Below are 8,708 nucleotides of genomic sequence, written 5' to 3'. Positions count from 1 at the left end.
ACAGCGTGTTTTAACCCCTCACCGCCCCAGTCCCCACCACCTCCACCTCCACCTCCACCTCCACCTCCACCTCCACCTCCACCTCCACCTCCACCTCCACCTCCACCTCCACCTCCACCTCCACCTCCTCCCCGTCCTCACGTCCTTCCGCCTCCCCTTTGACGCCGTGTCCTGATGTCCCTTCCCACACGTTGACAGGCCCATGCGATTGTTTGTTTGTTTTTGTTTTTTGGTGGGGAGAAGGGAGGAAAAATTTACCCATGAAAAGAATGCTTTCATCTGAGGGTTGCCCGGGTTAAAAAAAAAAAAAGGAAATTGTAATACCCTCTGCCACCACCAGGTGGCGGTACACGGTACACATTCACATCGAGAATATAATCTATCCCATCACCAGGTGGCGGTACACGGTACACATTCACATCGAGAATATAATCTATCCCATCACCAGGTGGCGGTACACGGTACACATTCACATTGAGAATATAATCTATCCCCCTTCCACACCCCACGTGACGCCTCAGTGTGAGCAGCAATCACTTCCTCTTCTCTGCGATGCTCATTGCTGGATGTTTTGGTTTGAACCTTCGCTTAAAGTGAGTGAAAAGAAACATTTTTAAAATCTCAAATTATTCTCATTCAGATTTCATCACCATCTATCTATAATTCCAGCAATGTGTGTGTGTGTGTGTGTGTGTGTGTGTGTGTGTGTGTGTGTGTGTGTGTGTGTGTGTGTGTGTGTGTGTGTGTGTGTGTGTGTGTGTGTGTGTGTGTGTGTGTGTGTGTGTGTGTGTGTGTGTGTGTGTGTGTGTGTGTGTGTGTGTGTGTGTGTGTGTGTGCGCGTGTGTGTGTGTGTGTGTGTGTGTGTCTGTGACCGCTGTTTCTCGACAACCACTGGTCCGATTAAATTGAAACTTGCCAGATATATTGCTGGGGACCTGAGTATGTGCCTTTTCAAGGTTTGATATTAATCGGACAAGTGGTTCCCACGTTATGGCAATTTATTTACCAAACCAATGACAGGACACATTGCTGCGGAGGTGTGGCCGTTGGGGAAGAGATCCTCAGCCGCGTTCCCCATTACGAGTTACAACGTACGGACTTCCGGATAGTGATGACTTACTGTATTGTAATAATTTCTCGATTTCTTAAGCGCATTTATCGATAAACACAATGCCCCAATCCAGTTGTCGTTTATGAGAGTGAAAGAACGGCCTGTGTGGTTGTTTGAAAGTTGTTTTTTTTTGCACGTACGGCCACGCACGTACGAGCAATCATAATGCATATTTATTAAGTTGTTTAAACTTTCTTGATATGAGGTTATTTGTAACACCGGCTACCACCGGGTGGCGCTATACAATACACATTAACAGAGAGAGAATTGGGGTCTTCCCCCAATCTTGAATCCCCACCCCCAAATGTATGCCACCCAGACAGAAACCATACTTGGGGTACCCTTATGCAAGATGCATAACTTGGTTGGGTTGGTAAAGTATTTTTGTTTTTTTGAAGTATATATATATATATATATATATATATATATATATATATATATATAACAAATATATATATATATATATATATACATATAACAAATATATATATATAACAAATATATTGTTCTGGAAATGACTCCTCATGGGCTAATGATGCTTCATAGAATGTAGTTATTTCTACATAATGGAGTTATTTCCTGTCTTGTCTGTCTCCACCGAATGCATAAGCATAAAAGCAATTCATTGTGATATTAGATATGCATCGCTATTAATATGTCGAGCTACGCTATTAATCTTGCACAATTTCTGCAGTGGATGGGGCTATCCACGTCCAACCCATCCTCATGTTTCTTTCTAAAACTGCCATCCCTTTTGACCGATTTGGTGTTTTACCCTTTGGAATCCATCATTGATGTACTTTAAAGCATTGAAAAGGCCTCGGCTCCTGAGTTCAGATCCTGTTCAGCTGTTGAATTAATACCAGGTGGGGTTGACTCGATCTGTCATCCTTCCGAGGTTGGCAAAATGAATGCCAGCATGCTGGTATCCTGTGTCAGAGTGGCAACCCATCCAGGGTTGTGCCCAATATCCAAGGAGACTGCTTAGGCAGCACCAACGCTCTGCACAGAGTATGGTTCCAATGGATGGATGGATGGATGGATAAGGCCTAGACGTAGCAGTTTTGGCAGGAGAATGGAAGGGTGACGTTCGTCGCACTAATTACCTCGAGGTTGTTGGAGTGACTGGTCTCGATGGGTCACTCTACCCACAGACTGTGCTCCAGCCCACCAGCAATTGAGAGGGGAGGGGAGAAGACCGTCAGGGCTGAGGGTGGAGACCAGCACCTTTAAATTCCCATGCAGGGGTAGGGGATGGGGTAAAAAGGAGTTTCCCAGAACCAACCGAACAGCAGGTTCCTAGAATAGGCTCGGAGGAGTTTCCCAGATCAAACAGAGATCTGAGCCATGCTTGCCAGGCTGTCCTGCTGCATCACACCCCCACTTAGCCAGCCCCCACCTCTCCTCCTGGCTGTGTTCTCGTGCACCCAGGACGGTGCACTGACTGAAACTGTGCAGGGATGCGACCTACATCCTGACCAGCTGTGCCACACCCGGCACTAGCTTGGGTATTTCCTGTCTTGTCTGTCTCTACCTGGTGTCTATCATATATGATGGACCCAGATAAGGCATAGGATAATTAAGCAATCCCATTGGTTCGGTTGACACCCAGGGCACGTATGATTGGCAGTGGGTAAGAGGATTGGTTATTACCAAACAGAAGGTGAAGGAGGTTATGTTTTCACCCCTTTCTATCCGTTTGTTTGTGTGCAGGATATCTCAAAAAGTTGTGGACGGATCCGGGTGAAATTTTATGGACATGTTCGGTGTGTAACAAGGACTAACTGATTAGATTTTGGTGAAGATCCGGTTCCGGATCTGGGTGAAATTTTGTGGACAGGTTCGGTGTGTGACAAGGATGAACTGATTAGATTTTGGTGAAGATTCGGCTCCGGATCCGGGTGAAATTTTGTGGACAGGTTCGGTGTGTGACAAGGACGAACTGATTAGATTTTGGTGAAGATCCGATTCCGGATCTGGGTGAAATTTTATGGACAGGTTCGGTGTGTAACAAGGACAAACCGATTAGATTTTGGTGAAGATCCGGTTCCGGCTCCGGGTGAAATTTTGTGGACAGGTTCGGTGTGTGACAAGAACGAACCGATTAGATTTTGGTGAAGATCCAGTTCCGGATCCGGGTGAAATTTTGTGGACAGGTTCGGTGTGTGACAAGGACAAACTGATTAGATTTTGGTGAAGATCCGGTTCCGGATCCGGGTGAAATTTTGTGGACAGGTTCGGTGTGTGACAAGGACGAACTGATTAGATTTTGAAGATTCGGCTCCGGATCCGGGTGAAATTTTGTGGACAGGTTCGGTGTGTGACAAGGACGAACTGATTAGATTTTGAAGATTCGGCTCCGGATCCGGGTGAAATTTTGTGGACAGGTTCGGTGTGTGACAAGGACGAACTGATTAGATTTTGGTGAAGATCCGGTTCCGGATCTGGGTGACATTTTGTGGACAGGTTCGGTGTGTGACAAGGACGAACTGATTAGATTTTGAAGATCTGGTTCCGGATCTGGGTGAAATTTTGTGGACAGGTTCGGTGTGTGACAAGAACGAACCGATTAGATTTTGGTGAAGATCCGGTTCTGGATGCGGGTGAAATTTTGTGGACAGGTTCGGTGTGTGACAAGGACGAACTGATTCGATTTTGGTGAAGATCCGGTTCTGGATGCGGGTGAAATTTTGTGGACAGGTTCGGTGTGTGACAAGGACGAACTGATTATATTTTGGTGAAGATCCGGTTCCGGGTGAAATTTTATGGACAGGTTCGGTGTGTAACAAGGACAAACGGATTAGATTTTGGTGAAGATCCGGTTCCGGATCCGGGTGAAATTTTGTGGACAGGTTCGGTGTGTGACAAGGACGAACTGATTAGATTTTGAAGATTCGGCTCCGGATCCGGGTGAAATTTTGTGGACAGGTTCGGTGTGTGACAAGAAGGAACCGATTAGATTTTGGTGAAGATCCGGTTCTGGATGCGGGTGAAATTTTGTGGACAGGTTCGGTGTGTGACAAGGACGAACTGATTCGATTTTGGTGAAGATTCGGCTCCGGATCCGGGTGAAATTTTGTGGACAGGTTCGGTGTGTGACAAGGACGAACTGATTAGATTTTGGTGAAGATCCGGTTCCGGATCCGGGTGAAATTTTGTGGACAGGTTCGGTGTGTGACAAGAACGAACCGATTAGATTTTGGTGAAGATCCAGTTCCGGATCCGGGTGAAATTTTGTGGACAGGTTCGGTGTGTGACAAGGACAAACTGATTAGATTTTGGTGAAGATCCGGTTCCGGATCCGGGTGAAATTTTGTGGACAGGTTCGGTGTGTGACAAGGACGAACTGATTAGATTTTGAAGATTCGGCTCCGGATCCGGGTGAAATTTTGTGGACAGGTTCGGTGTGTGACAAGGACGAACTGATTAGATTTTGAAGATTCGGCTCCGGATCCGGGTGAAATTTTGTGGACAGGTTCGGTGTGTGACAAGAACGAACCGATTAGATTTTGGTGAAGATCCGGTTCTGGATGCGGGTGAAATTTTGTGGACAGGTTCGGTGTGTGACAAGGACGAACTGATTCGATTTTGGTGAAGATCCGGTTCTGGATGCGGGTGAAATTTTGTGGACAGGTTCGGTGTGTGACAAGGACGAACTGATTCGATTTTGGTGAAGATTCGGCTCCGGATCCGGGTGAAATTTTGTGGACAGGTTCGGTGTGTGACAAGGACGAACTGATTCGATTTTGGTGAAGATCCGGTTCTGGATGCGGGTGAAATTTTGTGGACAGGTTCGGTGTGTGACAAGGACGAACTGATTCGATTTTGGTGAAGATTCGGCTCCGGATCCGGGTGAAATTTTGTGGACAGGTTCGGTGTGTGACAAGGACGAACTGATTATATTTTGGTGAAGATCCGGTTCCGGGTGAAATTTTATGGACAGGTTCGGTGTGTAACAAGGACAAACGGATTAGATTTTGGTGAAGATCCGGTTCCGGATCCGGGTGAAATTTTGTGGACAGGTTCAGTGTGTGACAAGGACGAACTGATTAGATTTTGAAGATTCGGCTCCGGATCCGGATGAAATTTTGTGGACAGGTTCGGTGTGTGACAAGAACGAACCGATTAGATTTTGGTGAAGATCCGGTTCTGGATGCGGGTGAAATTTTGTGGACAGGTTCGGTGTGTGACAAGGACGAACTGATTCGATTTTGGTGAAGATTCGGCTCCGGATCCGGGTGAAATTTTGTGGACAGGTTCGGTGTGTGACAAGGACGAACTGATTAGATTTTGGTGAAGATCCGGTTCCGGATCTGGGTGAAATTTTATAGACAGGTTCTGTGTGTAACAAGGACAAACCGATTAGATTTTGGTGAAGATCCGGTTCCGGATCTGGTTGAAATTTTGTGGACAGGTTCGGTGTGTGACAAGAACGAACCGATTAGATTTTGGTGAAGATCCAGTTCCGGATCCGGGTGAAATTTTGTGGACAGGTTCGGTGTGTGACAAGGACAAACTGATTCGATTTTGGTGAAGATCCGGTTCCGGATCCGGGTGAAATTTTGTGGACAGGTTCGGTGTGTGACAAGAACGAACTGATTAGATTTTGGTGAAGATTCGGCTCCGGATCCGGGTGAAATTTTGTGGACAGGTTCGGTGTGTGACAAGGACGAACTGATTAGATTTTGAAGATTCGGCTCCGGATCTGGGTGAAATTTTGTGGACAGGTTCGGTGTGTGACAAGGACGAACTGATTAGATTTTGGTGAAGATCCGGTTCCGGATCTGGGTGAAATTTTGTGGACAGGTTCGGTGTGTGACAAGGACGAACTGATTAGATTTTGAAGATCCGGTTCCGGATCTGGGTGAAATTTTGTGGACAGGTTCGGTGTGTGACAAGAACGAACCGATTAGATTTTGGTGAAGATCCGGTTCTGGATGCGGGTGAAATTTTGTGGACAGGTTCGGTGTGTGACAAGGACGAACTGATTCGATTTTGGTGAAGATCCGGTTCCGGATCCGGGTGAAATTTTGTGGACAGGTTCGGTGTGTGACAAGAACGAACCGATTAGATTTTGGTGAAGATCCGGTTCTGGATGGGGGTGAAATTTTGTGGACAGGTTCGGTGTGTGACAAGGACGAACTGATTCGATTTTGGTGAAGATCTAGATCTGGAACTGGGTGAAATTTTGTGGACAGGTTCGGTGTGTGACAAGGACGAACTGATTAGATTTTGGTGAAGATCCGGTTCTGGATGCGGGTGAAATTTTGTGGACAGGTTCGGTGTGTGACAAGGACGAACTGATTCGATTTTGGTGAAGATCTAGATCCGGAACTGGATCCAACTACTACAATATCTAAGTGATTCTTCACCATTGAGAGATTCTATTTCAAAATCAAAATCTGACCTACAATTCCTTTCTGCAAGACATTAAGGTGCATCAATCAGCACGTTAAAAAGAAAAGGGCCAAAAAATAGGTCAAAAAACAATGTCACCATGAACCAATAAGAGAAAATGGGTCAGGACCCAAATCGGCCAGCATGATTCAGTTTGTACAAAAGGCTTCCAGGACACCCCAAGGTGCATAATCACCCATAAGTGAACACAAAACAAGTTTACAGTGACTTCATTTGTAGGCTTCTGCAGGGAATACATTCTAAATCACTTACGAGATTTCATGTGCATTGAACACAAGTTATTCTCCGAAACGGTTGAAGAAAAAGGGATCCTGAAAGGTCGAGGTCAATAATGAATACCCAGGGACACAACTTCAGACCAGTATTTATCTTGGTGAAACATTTAGTGTTTACAGCCTCAGTCATTTCGGACGAACAAGAATCGGCGAGGAAAATAATACCAACAAGAAAAAAAAACAGCTGGAAGGATCTGATATTTATACGTTACAAAGGAGGCGATTGCAAGGAGATGATATAGATACGGTATTTAAAATTAGGAGCAATCTAACATTGCAGACCCTTGGCAGGACTTGTTTGTGTGGTGTGTTTGTGGTGTGGACGAAGCAAAGTTAGGTAAATACAGCGGACAAACAGACCTTTTCAGTTTTATTGTATAGATTAACATTGCAATCGGATGTATTTTATAGACGGCATCATATTCCGTACTTTCTTGGCGTATGCAAGTTCTAATAGTACGTACTTTATAGATGCAATCAGATTCTGAACATACACTTTGGAGACATACTCGCATTCTAATATAGTAGTATGTACTTTATAGACGTGCTCATATTGTAACCATACTTACTTTATCGACAAACTCGTATTCTAATTGTACATACTTTGTGGAGGTAATCGGGAGAAAAAACAGAAATGTAATACTGGATACCGTCAGGTGGCATTTGTGGCCGACCTGAGCACATCATGTGCGGATAGATGGATGGACGGACAGACAGACAGACAGACAGACAGACAAACAAGAAAGATGTCATGCACAGCATGATACTTGTGACATCCATAAGACAAATTTGACCTGAAAAAAAAGAATTGGTGGTTGAATTCAATAACAAAACAAACAAATCCTCTTTAAAATTCAAATCAAATGGATGAAGACTGACAATTTTAGAAATGACTGTCGACTCTTTGGCCGATTTGACCTTTCAGCATATGTTGACCTCAAAAATAATTGTTCTTTGACTTTAGTGACCTGATATGCAAATCCTCTTAAAATTTCAAGTCAATGGGATTAAAAACGCAAGGAAAACCGAAAACCCACTCCGTGGGAGTCCCTCCTGCGCTGCTGCCCTTCGCAGGGCAGCGAACCGGATAACGGGATTTTACAAAGCCTTCAGGACCCCCATTCTTTGAGGATAGGAGAAAAACCACGGGGTAAACATCCAGGGTCAGAATGTGGTGGTATGTGTCGGGGTGGTGCTGAGGTGTCATCCACCAGATGGCGGTCTCCTTGGGAGGCGGTCCCTTCGGGTGGGTGCCTGGAATGTCCTATTCCTAAGAGAGGATGATCACCTGTCTCTGTTATCATCTGAACTCAAGCGTTTGAACATCGGTATTGCAGCACTCTGAGGTTCGGAGACCGGACAGAGGCGAGATCATGGTGGGCGGTTACACCTACTATTGGTCTGGCTGCTCTGATGGTTACCATGCCCAAGGAGTTGCTGTAGCTGTGTCCAATAAGCTGACTCCAATAATAATTGATGCAACACCGGTCAATGAGCGTCTTATGAGACTAAGGATTCCTCACTCCATGGGTGTCATTTCCCTGGTCTCTGTGTATGCTCTGATTGAGGCAAGTGATCTCACCATGACGGACACATTCTACGCCATGTCTGAACTATACTCTGGAACTGAGAGTGCTGTGAGATGTGATGATACCATCTCTGACTTATTTCCAGTTGTTACTGGAGTTCATCAGGGGTGTGAACTTGCCCCAACACTTTTCAACACTTGTATGGATTGAATTCTGGTGAGAATGTCAGAGAGATGAAGCTGCGGTGCATCGTTTGGGAATATCAAGATCTCTGACCTCGATTTCGCCGAAGATGCAGTCACCTTTGTGGAGACTGCATATCCCTTTGGGGGCCCTCGAGGTGCTGAATGAGGAGTCGGAGCCGCTGGGATTACC

This window comes from Eptatretus burgeri, chromosome 13, assembly GCF_056783735.1.
Source record: "Eptatretus burgeri isolate ZD-2024b chromosome 13, Ebu_testis_v1, whole genome shotgun sequence".
In the NCBI taxonomy this organism is placed as follows: Eukaryota; Metazoa; Chordata; class Myxini; order Myxiniformes; family Myxinidae; genus Eptatretus; species Eptatretus burgeri.
The sequence above is the reverse complement of the archived record's forward strand: the minus strand, read 5'-3'. Positions refer to the sequence as shown.